General features: G+C 36.6%; 3 long non-coding RNA genes across 4 annotated transcripts; all 3 read left to right on the top strand.

Moving 5' to 3' along the window:
• Positions 1-2,883: 2,883 nt before the first annotated feature.
• LOC137168896 (uncharacterized) lies at positions 2,884-5,163 on the top strand. 2 transcript variants are annotated; one of them, XR_010924360.1, is made up of 5 exons: positions 2,896-3,326; positions 4,093-4,179; positions 4,302-4,348; positions 4,485-4,577; positions 4,878-5,163. It is a non-coding gene; the product is annotated as an uncharacterized lncRNA (long non-coding RNA). The 2 variants fall into 2 exon arrangements; XR_010924359.1 differs by having other exon boundaries at positions 2,884-3,326; positions 4,302-4,577.
• A 4,787-nt stretch (positions 5,164-9,950) lies between these two features.
• On the top strand, positions 9,951-12,423 carry LOC137169262 (uncharacterized). The gene is made up of 4 exons (XR_010924428.1): positions 9,951-10,141; positions 10,652-10,734; positions 10,871-10,963; positions 11,273-12,423. It is a non-coding gene; the product is annotated as an uncharacterized lncRNA (long non-coding RNA).
• A 3,472-nt stretch (positions 12,424-15,895) lies between these two features.
• Positions 15,896-18,230, top strand: LOC137168897 (uncharacterized). The gene is made up of 4 exons (XR_010924361.1): positions 15,896-17,328; positions 17,450-17,496; positions 17,633-17,725; positions 17,948-18,230. It is a non-coding gene; the product is annotated as an uncharacterized lncRNA (long non-coding RNA).
• The last annotated feature ends 53 nt before the right edge of the window (positions 18,231-18,283 follow it).

The raw sequence follows: 18,283 nt of genomic DNA, 5'->3' as shown, positions 1-18,283 counted from the left end.
ACCAATTTCAACCAATATCATCTTCAACTTTTAGGCACAGAGCTAAGATTCATTATGACACCCACTTTTCAAATCAAATTCCTCCCAACGTTATGTCCCGCCAGTCTATCCTGTTTCACTCGGAGATATGTCACGATACGCAGGTTACATACTCTTGTAATGTTTCATCTAGACATCAAACACACAGTATGCAATGCTGCAATCGATTGTACTTGGGGGGAAAAACGGCCTCTGACACAGAGAAGTGCAAGGAAACAGTCATTCAAGTCAGAATTCCAAGTCTGAAACTCAGGCAAGATCCATCTAGCCCGAGTTCTTCGATAGACACACCCCTGGTGTCACAGCAATATGGCGGCACACACAGTGAGCAGTAATTAGAATTACCTTTCCATCATTTTTTACTTTATGTAGCGTTTGAGTTGTGAAACGTGCTGTAGCAACTTTGTAGTTGCCATTGCCATTCAGTTGATTTGTACTTGATAGAAGTCTTTTTGAGCATGCAGTACCAGCCTACTCTTCGTTTACTCCATGTTTTCCCCAGTAGATGCACTGGGAGGCATTTTTTTGGGAATACCAACTTCAAACTTGCAATGGATTGCAACATACTTTCTGCCACTAGTGTGGGATCATGGGATTTGTTGTCTTCATTGTTAAAAAACCACCATTGCCAATGAAAATTGATCTGATGTGACTCATACAGAAGAAGAAAAGAAGAGACGTGAAATCATGTTCACATAAGAGGTAATGTATCATTTCATTCTAGTGAAATATCCGCAAGTAACGTTAGCTAACGTTCGCTTTACGGGAACAGCTTCAGTGACAGAACGTGCAGCAAACAGCAATGAATTGTGCTCTATCATGAGTGAGCAATACAAACAATAGTAAAAAAAAATTGAGTGGGTAGTGAGCTAGTTCGTCGAGTTCCTTCCTCACTCTCTGATTCATCATCTGGTCTTTCCCGTGTTTCCCTCAAAGTTATAGCAAGTAGAGGGGGTAAAGGGGATATGACACCAGTGACATGAGGCGACCAAATGAAACGGACCGTTACCTTGATTAAAATTATAGATTTCTCTGGGTTTGAACATTGTTGGACATATTTTGGATAATGTAAATACACAATTCAATAAAATATACAACGTAGATCTAGTCATTTTTAGACATTTTAATGGGCCCACTACTTATGTATAAAGTCATTTGTAACTGGTGGCAACAGGGGACAGATTGGTTAGGGTTAGTGAAATCCCTCAGTTGGCATATCTGGACTTCATATACATACATAAGTAGTAGAAGTCCAGATATGTTAACTGAGTGATTTCGGTGTGTGTCACACCTTGCATATTAGGGGAGTCAGATTTTGGTAGATGTAAAAACTAACACAACAAAATATGACTCCCCCTCAGTCTCTCCCCTGTTGCCACTGGTGACAAATAGGATCCAAATACGTCAGCAAAGAGATTTTGCTTGTGAGTGGACTTGAATTTTGTGTAGCGAAACTTGTGAAATGAAACTGAGTGAAACTCGCTCAACCACCGCTACTCTCTCTCTCTCTCTCTCTCTCTCTCTTTCTCTGGTCTTTTTTAAAATGAGTCAGGACTTTACTTTTAACGTCATCAAAAGAAGGGAGATGTCCTCCCCTCTTCCTTGTCATTTTGTCCTCCCACATGGCAGGGTTTTACAGCTCTTATCAGTCTGATCACCAGCTGTGATTGGTCACCCTCGCAGCCTAAATACACTAACTCATTTCAAATGAATGGGAGGTGTGTGCAGAGTTGGGTGATAACAGTTTGTAGAGTCTGCAGTCAATTAAATAAACACGAATTATGCTAACCTGGAAACACTTTGTAGTGTTGTTGTGATGAGGGAGACATAAAAATAATAAAAAGAAGACAGAGATACATTCTGGGTCCTCAAAACTCTGTGTATATGTGTATTATGAACATGATTGATAAGTGCACAAAGTTTGGTAACTCCTATCTACTTTATTATTCTGAATAGTTAATAGTTAAGTAACAATAAGTATAGTCTACATAACATAAGAAAGAAAAAAAACTCTTAGGTTCTGAACAGGTTGTACTATAGCAGAATTACTGCGTAAAAATGGATGGACAAATTTAATTCAAATCATGCTCTGTTTCATTCCCACTGTTTAGACAATATCAGATTGCAGTATGAAAATCTGAATTCTTCAAGAAGCAGAAAACCTAATGAGTGAAATTGTTTCCTCACAGAGTTACTGTTGTAGTATCACTAAGTATCCCTGAAAAGAATCACATGAAATTGAGCAAATAAATTACTTATAAACGCTTTTCAAGACTTTACAGATCTTACAAAGTTAATGTCATTCAGAAACCTCATGACAACAGGCTGATAGTATTGCTGTGTGTGTTAGTGTGCATTTTTTGTGCAAAAAAAGTAAATTTTACCATAACTTGTATTTGGAGGATTTACAGTAATATTCAAATCTTTGGGTTATCTGCAAGTATGAGGTGTCATTTATCGTGAATGTGAATGTCCTACAATATGAATGTCCTTTATATTTTGACTGCTCAGAGTAAAACATTGCAGCAGGATGTGGGTGACAGCAAGCTGCAAACTTGCTTTTTATGTTGCTTTATACATCCTGTTATATGTTTACTGAAGGACAAACTGTGAGGTTTGTAGTCCTGATAAGGGCGAGGTGTCTGCACATACCAGAGAGTTAACTTTTATACTTTACACAAACTTTTAAATCTATAATATACACCTAACCTGACCTCTGCAGTCCTAACCATCTGCACTTTCATGCACTGTTACACACAGAATTTGTTTGTCATCAGCAGGAAATTCTGAAAAATTTTTCTGATAGACAGGTTTAAAAAAACCTCACCTTGTGTAACACACCACAAATACAGGCTTGGAGTTCATTTTATAGAAACTTATTGCAACTTAAATGGACAATAGAACAGTCACATAGATTGTTTTGGAAGGTACAAACAATTGACCTCTTGTATGCATGATTGCAGGATATATGGTTGACTGCAGCTCACACGTATTTAGGCGGTTTCCTCTGAGAACTGAAACAGACCAACGTACTACGCTGTCGCATACAAAGGGGAAAATACCAAACTCAAAAGATTTCATTTCTTCGCCACAGCCAAAGAGTTACCATCTTATTGGGCTGTGAAACAATCTTAGTATGATTCAGACAGACATCTCCAGTAGACATCTAGTAGACAAGACATTTCTAATCCAATCAGTGAGGATGGACTTTACTTCTCTCATTTGAGATCGTAATCCAACGCTGATGAACAGAGGGAAAGTAATCCACAAGTTTGTCAAGAAAAGAGGTATGTTTTTTTAAGGTTTTGAGGGTCATGAAGAAAAGGGTCAAGAAGAATTTTTTTGTACTTCATTTAGGAACACATGTTGAATCAGGTGTCATCAGCGTATAAGGAATATGTAGTTGGACACATGATTTAAAGTTAGTTGTTCTTGTGGTTTTTAGGGAGAGAGATTTTGATTTATAGTGTGTGTAATGTAAGAAATTTTTTTTTGATACATCTGTGATGACCAATGATAAATTTCAAATTTGTTTATAAGAGAAATTAATCAGAAATTCTTGCCCTCTGTGATAAAAACAAAAAAAGTCTGACAAACAAAAAAACTGTTATTAGAAATGACGTAACCTGAGCAAAGGGTTTCAGGTTATTATTTTGCACCATTGTAGTACATTAATTAATACAATATTACGTATGATACGTAAAACACTCGTGGTCTGACGTAACCACGTTTTTGAGAAGAATTTTACGTTTACGGAAGACAATGAAAAATGGCTCCCATTGATGACATAGCAACTCGTGTAAGTTTAACAATTAAGAGTGAAATGAGCAAACTTGTACAGGTGTTTGTGTAGTACGTTGCAGTACTGCAGTTTTTGGAAGTTATTGTTTATATATTAGTGTGAATTGAATTGAGTTGAGCATGCTTGTTTGATGTTAACATTAGCATTGTTAGCATGTAGATTAATGTAAGCACACCGTGGTTAGTATTGTATTAGAATAGGCATTATATGATACATTTCAGTTCCCTAACACATTTTTTATAATATTGCAGATTTCCATAGAGTGTGTTGATGATCGTGATGGAAGAAACAGTGTTGTCGTCTATGACGATAAAACATTCCCCATTTCTCTCCGACAAGTGAGCTTTTCAACCAGCTAGCTTAAAATGCACGTTCAAAATGAAGCTAAGAATCTGGTCTCATACCACAGATACATTTTCATGTAGTTTGTATTGTGTGTTTTTGTTCCTTGCTTGACCAGGATGCCATACAGGAGATTGCTTCTGGAGATGGACGAGGCCGTCACAGGTTAATGTTAGTTTATGGTCATTTGCACCACGCTTTGCATTTGTTATATTTGAGTGTGTTACTTTATTGACTGTCTGGTCATCTGTTAATGCTACAAATTTACCTGATTTGTCTTTATGTTTAAATGTTGTACTAGTTCTGTGAGAGTTTTCCAACGTCCCCATTATGAAGTTGTGGACACTAACATACAGCAGGGTCCTCCAGAGACATCTGGGGATTCACATGCCAGGTAAAAACTTTAATTCAAATTTTGTTGATAGACATGATTCACAAATGTTTTTTCCTTAAAAGTAGGGCAAAGGAGTTGGTGCCGCTGAAAAGCAGAAAAGCATCAGTGGAATGTATTTAAGTTGGTGAGATATGTTGATTAGATTTTTATTGTTGGTGTTGTAAACATTTGCATGTATTTGTTATTGTGTTATTTTATCTGCTGTGTTTATGTTTTCATAAGGCTATATTCAACTGTTTGTACAGTATTGGTTAGGTGTTAGATAAGTAATTCTATACTTTTCTATTACATTTCTTACAGTCTTGAGGAGCAGGTGGATGAAGAGGAATAACTGAAAACAACTATAGCAGTCAAGAATCAACATTCATTCACATAACACTAAAGGAAAACATGTATTAATTGGTGCTTATTTACACATTGACACATAAGTACTAAACTACAATTATTCGAATACTCAAGGCTAAGTACACGCAATATAAAAAATAATGAAGAGATGCCTGCAAGCTAGTTCACGTATCCCAATAATATTTTTAAAATGAGTTAAGAGCTGTCTTTTCTAATTTGAATAAAACACTATCAAACCTCATTCAAAGTCTCCTTCAGTGGTGTTACAAGTGCACACATTTCAGATATGCAGAGTGTTAGTTTTGCAGCATAATTCCCCCTGGGTGTTGCTTTGTTTTGGGGGATAATTTTTTACATCAATTAGATCTAAAGCCACACTCTTTGCCAAACTAAGCTCATACATGTATTGTTAGTCATCTCTCTTGCTTCAATAATGATTGACGCATGTCTTCTCCAACCTTTGAATTTGGGATTATATTATTTACTGTATAGGTGAGCGTTGTGCTGAGTTTAGATTCTTCCATCTTATTTCATTAGATAGCATTTCCCCTCATGGTCAAAGGTGCTTAGCAGAGGAATGGCCACACAGTGTCTGGTGCCTAGGCCCACACATAGCATATTTTTCCTATTGGCTGGTGCTGGGCTCTGAATGTATATCTTAGTAATAGTTATTATCATCGCTTCCCACTCCCTGCTGTGTGAGATCAATGTTTCCTTATGGGGAGTGACAAGGTCAGAGTCTAGACACCAAACACAAATGCTGTACATATTTTACATTGAAATAATAATCTACACCACGTGAGTTGGCTGACTGTACTTAATTTGTTATTAATTAATGTGCAATGACTCACTTTAGTCTTTAATATGTTAATGTTATATGTGTTATATGTGAGCCTCATATATTTGTGGTATTTTTTTTAATTTTGAGGCACATATTCTTATGTACCTCACCTGTAACTCCACTGACTACACTGTGACGTGGTGGTTTGGAAAGAAATTTTACACATTTTGCAAAACCCCAGAGAATGTCTCTCACATTAAAGAGTATTTCTGAGGAAACCTTGTAATGTTTCTTTCATCTTTTCTTCCTGCTGTGCCTGTGTTTGACAAAACTGTTCCACTTGACATTTTAATATATTAATTTACATATATTTTTTTATTTTACTTCTAATTAAGTTCAGATGAAGTCGTTTTCCATGAGATGTTTGACAGATTTTGACTACACTCTCATCATATTGTTTCATTTTTTACATATTTATTTGATCTACTGATTTGTGCTTATGGAGAGGAGGGCAGCTAAGGCTCTGCGATGCAGGGAAGGGGCTCAAGCTGCTCCATCATCAGTTACACCAGTTCTGCAATAATGAAAATATGGTTGAACTCCATTGTCTGTTAGACTAGTGTTGTGGACTCTGTGTTTGGAGGCGGCTGCATCAGGACTGTCTGTGTAAGAGGAGCCTCTATCAAATCTGTCCGTGATGGGCTCCATCTTCACTGTCTACACTGGAGTGACGTCTTCAGGTTTAGATGCAGATGCTGCAAGACAAAGGAAAGAAAAAATTTAAAAAAAAAACCTAATCAGTCCACTAAGACTTTATAAAAGAAGATGATTCCCCTTAAACCTACACTGAACAATACTTTTGATACTAACTTTGACAGGTTCTGATCTCTGTTGTAAAAGCACACAATTCAGTCTTTAGTGGAGGATAACATCTTCTGAGTTGAGGAGTATTTTCTTGATTAATTGCTTAATCTTTTCTGTTATAAAATACGATAAACAAGCAAAAAAAAATGCCATTTAAATTTCCCAAAAGAGCACATATTGTTGTGAAACTGTGAGAAAAAGAAGTATTTAGAATAAAGTTTATTTAGAATAGCAATGTAAGCAGAATAATGCATCCTTGTCTGTGCTGTGTTGTACATTAAAACTAATCAAAAGACACTGATTATAATAATATTCATGCTGGCATCTTGGTAGAGACATACACATAACAGACACCTGTAATTAAAATACATCCGGTGACCTCTGCCACAGATCAAAACTGGCCAGAGCTCACTCAGGAGCAGAGTCAGATGGAGTAACCCCGCCATCTTCAACTTCGTACACTGTCTCTCCATTCCTACATAGATAGAGACAAAGATACATTTGATAATAGAAAGAGTGTGTTTGAAAATACTAACAGAAGCTCAATAGCTGTGTGCTCTTGTGTGTGTTTGTGTTTATGTGTGTGTCACCAACAGCATGCCAACAGGACACAGGCTCTGGCCTACAGGGAGCTTCACCACTGGCACATTGTTATACTAGAAACAAACACACACAGGACAGATTATTAGATTATTATTAGAGTTGTTTATTTTCCTAACAAATTCACACATCTAAGCTACAAGACTACACTGCTTAACGTTTTATTTAAATACTTTCAAAATGTGTCATCTTTCTTTTGTAGTTTTGTACTGGAACTGCAGGATAAAAATAAATGTTTGTTCTGTACAGTTGTTCCAGCATTGACATTCTCCCACAGCAAGGTTAATAAACCGGCTGTCTTCTTCATCGTGTCTACAACCAAACAGTGAGGATGATTCTGAGTGTTTGTGGTTAACCAGGTTCTTACTGGGTGTGCAGGAGCAACAGGGTAACGTATGGGTGCGGCTGCCACTGGGGCATCATGCACAGGACATTGATTTGGCAGGTACTGTAAAGACAGAGGGAGGGTTACCCAAACATATGGACGGTTGACAAATTAAAGGAAAAACTGGTAAAGGTCTGAATGCTTGACCCCCACAGTGAGGGGATCTGGTGGCTCTGTTATGCTGTGGGGGGCATTTTGCTGGCATGGTTTGGGTCCACTTGTCCCCTTGAAGGGAAGAGTTACTGCAAATCAACACAAAATTGTTTTGAGTGATCACCTATGATGAAACATTTCTATCCTAATGGAAGTGGTCTCTTCCAGGATGACAATGCTCCAATTCACAGGGCACAAGGGGTCACTGAATGGTTTGATGAGTATGAAAATGTTGTGAATCATATGCTATGACCTTCAGTCATCAGATCTCAACCCAACTGAACATCTATGAGAGATTTTGGACTGATGTGTTCGACAGCGCTCTCCACCACCATCATCAAAACAACAAATGAGGGAATATGTTTTTGAAGAATGGGGATCTCTCAATGGCCAGTATGAATATGAGGAATGATTACAGCGAGAAAAAACTATTTCAGTGTTCATTTAGGCACCTTTTTGGGATTATTGTTTTAAGACAGACTTGAAAAATTTGGACCTATCCTTTAAGTAAAGGATTTGAATACCTCTTCCTTATTAAGTTGAAGAATTATGTTGTATTGACATCTAACAGACAAGCAAGTATCTCAATTAGCCTTAATGTTGAGTGATTGAACTGTTATATTAACTGTATTTGAAAGCATCACATTCTAACCAAAAAGCTATTCGAGTACTTACCTACTGACAGTTCAGTCAGCAAATTATCTTTGTATTCTGCATTCTTTCAACTCGCCAGCAGGGGGGGCTCCACTGGCTCCAAAGAGATGGCTATTTGTATAGAAGTCTATGGGAAAATGACACAACTTCTCTTTTGATTTATTACCTCAGTAAACACTTTCCTAATGAGTTTATGGTCTCAATCACTAGTTTCAAGTCTTCTTCAATACAACATGATGTTCATTTTGTAAATTATGGCCCCATTTAGAGAAAAATAGATGATAAAGCAGGATATGCTTTAGGGGGTGGCTACCTTGTGATTGACAAGTTGCATATGTATCATATGTACAGTATTCAGTTTTCTTAAATGAGAGCTTTGTTTTCTAAATACTGCACTTGCGTTGTCAAATTGGTGATAATGTTTTCTTCATTTGCTTTTATTTTGTCTGTTTAAGTGTTTTCCAGTTTTCTAAGTGCATGGGGGCTCTCAGGGTCACCATAGAAACAAATGTATTACTGAGTAGATGTATTGATTGAGGTATCAATAATAAGTCCAAGAAACACACAACATAACAAAGAAAAAAAAACTCTTAGGTCCTGAACAGGTTATACTATAGCAGAACTACTGGGTGAAAAATGGACGAATGGATGAAGTAAAATTCAAATCAAAGTATGAAGTGTCATTTTGGCTGAATATGAATGTCCTTTATATTTTGCATGCTCAGTGTAAAATGTAACAGCAGGAGGTGGGTGACGTATATGTTACCTTGTTCATCAACTGAAGGACAAACTGTGGGACTTGTCGTCCTGATAAGGGCAAGGTGTCTGCACATACCAGAGAGTTAACTTTTATACTTTATACAAACTTTTAAACTAAAATAATCATAAAATTAATTTAAACATGACACAGCTAAGTATGAAAATATCAAAGTTAAGTAAGTTAAGCTTGTGGTAGGATAAGGGTTTCTTTGTTGGGTGTTGTCTGTTTGTGTGAGGATTCTGACTAAAAGTATAACAGAGACTAACCTGAACATTGTGGTCCTACACATCTGCACTGTCACACACTGTTGCACAAAATGTGTTTGTCATCAGCAGGAAATTCTCAAATATGATAACCCAGTAGGGCTAAGATATAAAATTACTACATTTACTCAGACATATTACTACATTTACTTATTTTTCAAGAGAGACCTGGCCATACAAGTTGACTTTTTCCTGTCAGACAGGTTTTGAAAAACCTGACCCTGTGTAATACACCAAAAATACAGGTTTGGAGTTGTACAGAAAATCATTGCAACTTAAATGGACAATAGAACAGACATATTGATTGTTTCGGAAGGTACAACCAAATGACCTGTTGTATGTGGCGAGGGCAATAAGGGAAGAATGGATACAACCTGGGGAACTGCACCATTATGTTTCACTTGTGCAGGGGAACCATTTCACCACGTATGCTTGAGGGTTTCTGGTTGACTGAATCTCACGTACTTATTTGAAGTTTCCCTAGAGAACTGAAACAGACTGATACGCTCCACTGTAACATACAAAGGGGCAGTATAAAAGTCAGATTTCATTTCTTCACCACAGCCAAAGAGTTATCATCTTCTTGGGCTGTGAAATGATCTTGCACGGTATGATTCAGAGGATCTCTAATAGACATCTAATAGACAAAGACATTTTTAATCCAACCAATGAGGATGGACATTACTTCTCTCAGTTGAGATGGTAATCCAATGCTGATGAACAGAGGGAAAGTAATCCACGAGGGTCTCAAGAAAAGAGGTATGTTTTTCAGGGTTTTGAGGGTAATGAAGGACAATTTTTGTACTTCATTTGGTAACGCATGTTGAATCAGGTGTCATCAGCGTATAAGGAATATGAAGTTGGACACATGATTTAAAGTTAGTTGTTCTTGTGGTTTTTAGGGAGAGAGATTTTAATTTGTACATTTATCAGAAATTCTTGCCTTCTTTTATAAAAACAAAAAAAGTCTGACAAACAAAAAATAGTTATGAGAAATGACCTAGGCTGAGCAAAGGGTTTCAGATTATTATTTTAATCGTATTGCACCGTTGTTGTACATTTTAATACAATGTTGCGTACAATACATAACACACTCGTGCTCTGACGTAACCAAGTGTGAGGTATTGTATGCGGAAGAGGGAAAAAAGAAAATGGCTGACATAGTGACCCATGTAAGTTTATACATCGTGGTTAGTATTGTATTGTTATGCATTATACGCATTATATGATGCATTTCAATTCCCTAACACATTTTTTATGATATTGCAGATTTCCATTCAGTGCATTGACAGTTGTGATGGAAGTCCCGGTGTTGTTGTCTATGACAATAAAACATTCTCCCTTTCTCACAGGTTAATGTTATCTTATGGTCATTTGTGCTATGCTTTGCATGTGTAATATTTGAATTTGTTACTTTATTGACTGTCTGGTTATCTGTTAATGCTACAGATTTATCTGATTTGTCTTTATGTTTAAATGTTGTACTAGTTCTGTGAGAGTTTTTCAACGTCCTTGTTATGAAGTTGAGGGCACTAACATGGAGGGGGGTCCTCTAGAGACTGCTGGGGACTCACACGCCAGGTAAAAAAGATTTAATTCAAATTTTGTTGATAGACATAATTCATAATTTTTTCCTTAAAAGGAGGGCAAAGGAGTTGGTTAATGCTTGTATTTGTTTATATAATTATATAACCTTTATTTAATCAGAAAAGCATCAGTGAAAATTATTTAAATTGGTGAGCTATGTTAAATAGATTTTTATTATTGTTGTTGTAAACATTTGCATGTATTCGTTATTAGATTATTTGTTTTTGTTTTCATAAGGCTATATTTAACTGGTTGTACAGTATTGGTTCGGTTGTCTATACTTTTCTATTATATTTCTTACAGTCTTGAGGAGGAAATGGATGAAGAGAAATAACTGCCAATCAACATTCATCTGGCTCAAAGCTGTTTGTGGTCAGTAATCCACAGCTGAAAGGGATCAATTTATGAAGCACATAGTTTCAGGCACAGTTAGTTGTACAATCTGATGGCAGTTGGCACAAAGGAATGCCTGAACCGCTCCGTTTTGCACCTGGGGAGAGTGAGCCTCTGGCTGAAGGTGCTCCTGCTCTGCCACAGCTCCTCATACAGGGGATGGGAGGGATTTCCCAGGGTCTTGTTGATTTTGTCCCTCGTCCTCCTCTCTGCCACCACCTCCAGACTGTCTAGCTGCAGTCCAACCACAGCGCTAGTCTTCCTCACAAAGACTGTTACACAGGATGCATTTGGGTGGAAATTTGACACTTTTTGTTAAATCTCTGAGAATGTCTCTCATATTAAAGAACATTTCTGAGGAAGCCTTGTAATGTTCGTTTTTTTGATGCTGTGCCTGTGTTTGACAAAACTGTTCCACTGAACATTTGAATATAATAATTTACATATATTTTTTATTGTACTTCAAATTCATTTCAGATGATTTTGACTACACTTTCAGAATATTGTATTTATTTGATCTACTGATGTGTGTTTATGGAGAGGAGGGCAGCTGAGGCTCTGCAGTGCAGGGAAGGGACTCCATCATCTGTGAGACCAGCACTGTGGATTCTGTGCTTGGAGGTGGCTGCATCAGGACTGTCTATGTAAGAGGAGTCTCTACCAAATCTGTCTGTGATGGGCTCCATCTTCACTGTCTGCACTGGAGTGACGTCTTCAGGTTTAGATGCAGACAAAAGGAAAAAAAACCTCATCAGTCCACGAAGACTTTATAAAAGATGATTCGCCTTAAACCTGCACTGAACAATACATTTGATACTAACTTTGACAGGTTCTGGTCTCTGTTGTAAAAACACACAATTCAGTCTTTAGTGGAGGGGAACATTTTCCGAGTTGAGGATTATTTTCTTCATTAATTGATTAATCAACAATTAAGCAACAAGGTAATGTACAGGTGCTGCTGCCATTGTGGTGTCATGCATAGGACATTGATTTGGCAGGTACTGTAAGGAGAGGGAGGGTTACCCGAACATAATACATGCATTCAAAATGTCATTTCAAAGACCAACACTCATATTCCATGTATATAAACACTCAATATTTACTTTAACTGACCCATAACCCATTTTCAAGCACAATACTGTGTTTCTGATGTAGTAGACTGTCCAGTACAAATCATAATGAGCACCACAGGAACACATATAGTTTGGAGAGATTCTGCATGCTTGCCAACATCCTCTTTCTTTATTCTAATCTCCAAATTACTTGTGTGATAATGAGGATGCTTTAATACTCAAATACATTAAAGCTGTACTTTGGGGCTTGATGGGAAAGTATGAAGCTTCAGCCATCCGAATTAGTCAAATCAACTGGATATCTTTCAAAGTTCAAGTGTATTTAGTGTCTTTTTTTTATTATCCTTCCACCCCAGCTTAACAGGGAAACAAAAAGTGGGAATTGTATCCTGAATAGACCAACTTTTAAAGATATCCACTTGATTTAACTAATTTGCTTCATATTAGCTTCAGATAAACTTTTAAATTTATTTTTGCACAAAATGAGGACTGTGGATTTTGTCTCCCATCATTTACATGTACATAAGAGGGAAAATAAAACATTTTCATATAAGATAAAATAAAGTGAAAATAGAACACATAATAAAATTTAATAAATAGAAGTAAAATAAAATGAAAACAAAGTTAAAACATACAATATATAGAATGTATAAAATCAATTAAAAGTCAACATTTTAAAAGAAGTGCAGTAGTACATCAGGGCGAAGCAGAAGTAGACAAAAGCTAATTAAAGTCTAAGGTGAAGAGATCAGTTTTTAGCTTTCTTTTAAAAATATTTAGTGAGCTGGCCTCCCTGATATCTATCGGTAGTGTGTTCTATAGTTTTGGGGTGTAATTAATGAAGGCTGCATCCCCGATTTTCTTTCAGCTGTTACTGAGAATCTCCAATAAACCAGCAGCAGATCATTGCAGTGTTCTTGAGGGAAAATACTTAACAAGCGAGTTAGCAATGCAGCTTGGTCCTAGCCCATTAATGGCTTTGTATGTAAGGAGGAAGACCTTAAAGTCAATTCCAAATGTTTCTAAACACCAAGATTTATAACCTCAAATTTAATCCAGGAAGTTAATTTTCCCAGATTATTATACAGCATTTCACTTTTTGTTTTGGGGCTGACTAGTAGGATTTCAGTTTCGCAAACTATCTTTGTATTCTCTTTGTGAACTTCTCCAGTTTTACAAGTAGCACTCCTGGTGAAATAAACCAACAGCTTGCTTCTCTATGAAAGTATTAAAGTGAAGTAGTTAAACTTGTGTTAACATTTGGATGAGAATAGAGGGGGTGCTTTGGGATTTTGTAGGTTAAAATGTATGCAGAAGAAACTGAAAGAGCATGATGCTTTGCTTGAAATGAACAAACTTGAAGACTTTTGAATGTCATGAGGACATCCTGAATGGGTTTTATTGTTGGGTGTTGTCTGTTTGAGACTTTATGAGTGTGAGACCAATATTCACTCTCTTTAAGCTTTGTTTTTGTCTCTATCAAATGCTCAGGGAAATATCTATCTCTTAGTTGCCAAATGCTCCTAAAGCAGCCGCCTGCTGCGACCAAAAAAGACACTATGAGAGCGGTGAGAGTGAGCCAAAACAGTAAAGTTGCAGGCCAAGCAGCTAAACAATGAGCTCAAACTTGCTGTAAAACTCCGCTGAAGGTAGGTGCAGAGTCAGGTGATATTTCTATGCTTTATGGGGTGGCTACCTTGTGATTGACCAGTCGCTACCACAGGGGTGTGTGAGGTGCTGTAGTTGGACCCTGGGGAGCTCCTCTCCAGCTCCATGCTCTCATCCAAATACGGCCACTTCTCATCACTTCTGGCTCCAAAAAACCAAGATGGCAACAGTCAAAATGCCAAACTCAAGGCTTCAAAACAGGAGTCTACAAACCTATGGGTGATGTCACGGGGGCTACATATCTTATTTTTGTAAAGTCCATCGGGAGTGACGCCTCAGACATTACACACTGATACACTGTTAAAAAATATTGATTATACCCACTTTAAGGCTTTAGCATTTCAGTTTAAATTGTGCTTCAGTGGTGTATACAGTTTATAGTGTCTGCAGTCAATTAAATAAACACAAATTATGCTAACCTGGAAACACTTTGTAGTCTTAACAAGACACAGACACATTCTGGGTCCTCAGAGTTCTATGTGTCTGTGTATTATGAACATAACTGATAAGTGCACAGCATTTGGTAACTCATATCTACTTTATTATTCTGAATAGTTAATAGCCTGTGGCAGTCAGTGTGCAAAACTCATTCACATCTTTCTTGTCCAGGTGCTGAGTCCAAAACACTGTAAATGTGATTTCTGCCTCCCCAGGACTTCTAGCACTCTTGATCACTCCCTTTTTTATTACATTAGGGAAAAAATACAGAACAGAAAAATTGAATAGAATACAGTAAAGATAACACTACTGGAGAACACTGAAGCTTTCACTGCAGTTTTAATATGGATTATGAACAGCACACCATTATTACTTTCTTTCTTTTACTTTCTCAAGTCACATGTTTCACACACATTTCCACTGTGTGGGAAAAAACATACATGCTTGTATGCACATGTTAAAACCCACAAATGTAACCATGAAGAGCCAACCAGTCTGCATTTCAGAGATGCATTTCAAAACAAAAAACTTCTTTGCCTTTTGAAATTCCTTTTAAATAATTTCAATTCAATTTCAAATCAATTCAGATTTTATGAAGGACACAACTCATTGGGGGCCCATAGCACAATAAAATACAAAGTATCATTTTGGGTGAATGTGAATGTCCTTTATGTGTTAGAAGTCCTCTCAATAACTTCTAACACAATTGATCACTCCCTTTAAGATTTCTATTTTATTACATAAGGGAAAAAATACAGAACAGAAAAATAGAACAGAATAGAATACAGTAAAGATAACACTACTGGAGAACACTGAAGCTTTCACTGCAGTTTTAATATGGATTATGAACAGCATGCCATTATTACTTTATTTCTTTTACTGTCTCTTTCTATTACTTTCTCAAGTCACATGTTTCATTTTCCACAGTCTGGAAAATAAACCATATATGCTTCTATGCACATATTAAAACCCACAAATTTAAGTGTGAAGAACAAAAGCCAACCAGTCTGCATTACAGAGAAAAAAACAGAAAACGTCTTTGTCTTTTGAAATTCTTTTTAAAGAATTTGTAAAATAGGCTTATTAAAAATAGTTCAGATGAAACAATATGAAAATAGTGTGTTGTGTGGCAATGCTGACACATTATGGCATAGAAGTTCAAGGTACTGTAAGTATGTATCACATGAATAGTATTCCATTTTCTTGAATGAGAGCTTTTTTCTAAATGCTGTACCTGCTTTTGTTTTTTTCTGTTTACATGTGTTTTTTAATGTTACTTATTTTTCAATTCTTTACAGATCATACAAAGTTAACGTCATTCAGAAACCTCATGACAACTGGTTGTGTGTGTTATTGTGCATTATTTGTGCACAAAAACTAAATTTTACCCTAACTTGTATTTCGAGGATTTACAGTAATATTCAAACCTTTGGTTTATCTGCAAGTATGACTTGTCATTTTGTGTGCATGTGAATGTCCTTTATATTTTGAGTGCTGAGTATAAATAGTTAGCAGGATGTGGGTGACATAAGTGTTGACTTTGTCAGAAGCCCCTCAAGAGTGCTCCGTCCCCTCTGCTGAGAGTCTAGCTCCGCCCGGGGGGGGGGGGGGGGGGGTCGTTATAAAAGTCAGAACTATAAGTCAAGTTCATTTCTTCTTGGGCTGTGAAAAGACATTTCTAATCCAACCAATGAGGATGGACTCTACTTCTCTCAGTTAAGATGGTAATCTCAAAACTGATGAACAGAGAGAAAGTAATCCACAAGGATCTCAAGAAAAGAGGTTTTTTTTTTTTTTAGTTTTTTTATGTTTTGTTTTGGTGTTTTTTAGGGTTTTGAGGGTAATGAAGAACAATTTGTACTTAATTTGGGAACACACATTGAGTCAAGTGTCATCAGCATATATGGAGTATGTAGTTGGACACTATATAACGTTGGTTATTCTGGTGATTTTTAAGAGAGAGATTTTAATTTGTAGTGGGTGTAATTTTAAAAATATCTTAATAAATCAATGATGATCAGTGATAAATTTAGATTTTGTTTATAAGAGAAATTAAATAGAAATTCTTGCCTTCTGTGATAAAAACAAAAAAGTCTGACAAACAAAAAACTGTTATGAGAAACGATGTAGGCTGAGCAAAGGCTTTCAGGTTATTATATATTTTTTGTTATATTTTCGTATATTGCATATGATACTATAACACGTAACCACGCTTGTGTGACATATGCGTGAGAAGGAAACAAAATGGCTGACATTGCGTTGCATGTAAGTTTAAACATCATGGTTAGTAGGATATTGGAATAAGCATTATATGATACATTTCAATTCACTAATACATTTTTGATGATATGCAGATTTCCATAGAGTGTGTTGATGATCGTGATGGAAGAAACGGTGTTGTTGTCTATGATGATAAAACATTCCCCATTTCTCTCCAACAAGTGAGATTTTCAACCAATTTAAGAGTGAAATGAGCAAACTTGTACAGGTGTTTGTGTAGTATGTTGGAGTACTGCAGTTTTTGGAAGTTATTGTTTATATATTAATGTGAATTGAATTGAGTTGAGCATGCTTGTTTGATGTGAACATTAGCATTGTTAGCATGTAGATTAATGTAAGCACACCGTGGTTAGTATTGTATTAGAATAGGCATTATATGATACATTTCAGTTCCCTAACACGTTTTTGATAATATTGCAGATTTCCATAGAGTGTGTTGATGATCGTGATGGAAGAAACAGTGTTGTCGTCTATGACGATAAAACATTCCCCATTTCTCTCCAACAAGTGAGGTTTCAACCAGCTAGTTTAAAGTGCACATTCAAAATAAAACTAAGAATCTGGTCTCATACCACGGATACATTTTCATGTAGTTTGTATTGTGTGTTTGTGTTCCTTGCTTGACCAGGACGCCACACAGGGAACTGCTTCTGGAGATGGACGAGGCCCTCAAAGGTTAATGTTATCTTATGGTCATTTGCACTACGCTTTGCATGTGTAATATTTGAATGTGTTACTTTATTGACTGTCTGGTCATCTGTTAATGCTACAAATTTACCTGATTTGTCTTTATGTTTAAATGCTGTACTAGTTCTGTGAGAGTTTTCCAACGTCCCCGTTATGAAGTTTAGGACACTAACATGGAGCCGGGTCCTCCAGAGACTGCTGAGGAATCACACGCCAGGTAGAAAAAATAATTTAAATTTTGTTGATAGACATAATTCACAAAAGTTTTTTTTTCCTTAAAAGGAGGACAAAGGAGTTGGTGCCACTGTTTCTGTCTTCTGAATGCTGTGTGTAAAATCTTTCCACAAACCAAGCCAGAAAAAAGTCAGCCTACTATCACCTAAAGAATATATATCAAGAATTAAAGAATTTATGTCTCAGCAGGATTTGGTCCTCACAGGTCTCCCTAAAAGACGGCTGCAGCTGATTCAGAATGCTACTGCTTGAGTCCTCACCAAGACCAAAGTGGATCACATCACTCCAGTTCTCACATCTTTACACTGGCTTACTGTCTGTAAAAGAATTGATGGTTTATAAAGCACTGAATGGTTTAGGGCCAAAAAACATTTCTGATCTGCTGCTACGTTATGAACCATCCATACTGTCATATGTAAGCGTCTTATATTTGTGATGTTGTTTTCTAATTTTGACACATATTCTTTTGTACATCACCTGTGGCCCCACTGACTAAAGACTCTTACACAGACTCAAATGGTTTGAATGGAAATTTTACATT

The sequence above is a fragment of the Thunnus thynnus genome, chromosome 18 (assembly GCF_963924715.1).
Source record: "Thunnus thynnus chromosome 18, fThuThy2.1, whole genome shotgun sequence".
Lineage (NCBI taxonomy): Eukaryota > Metazoa > Chordata > Actinopteri > Scombriformes > Scombridae > Thunnus > Thunnus thynnus.
Note: the sequence above shows the minus strand (reverse complement) of the source record. Positions and strands in the feature narration are given on the sequence as shown.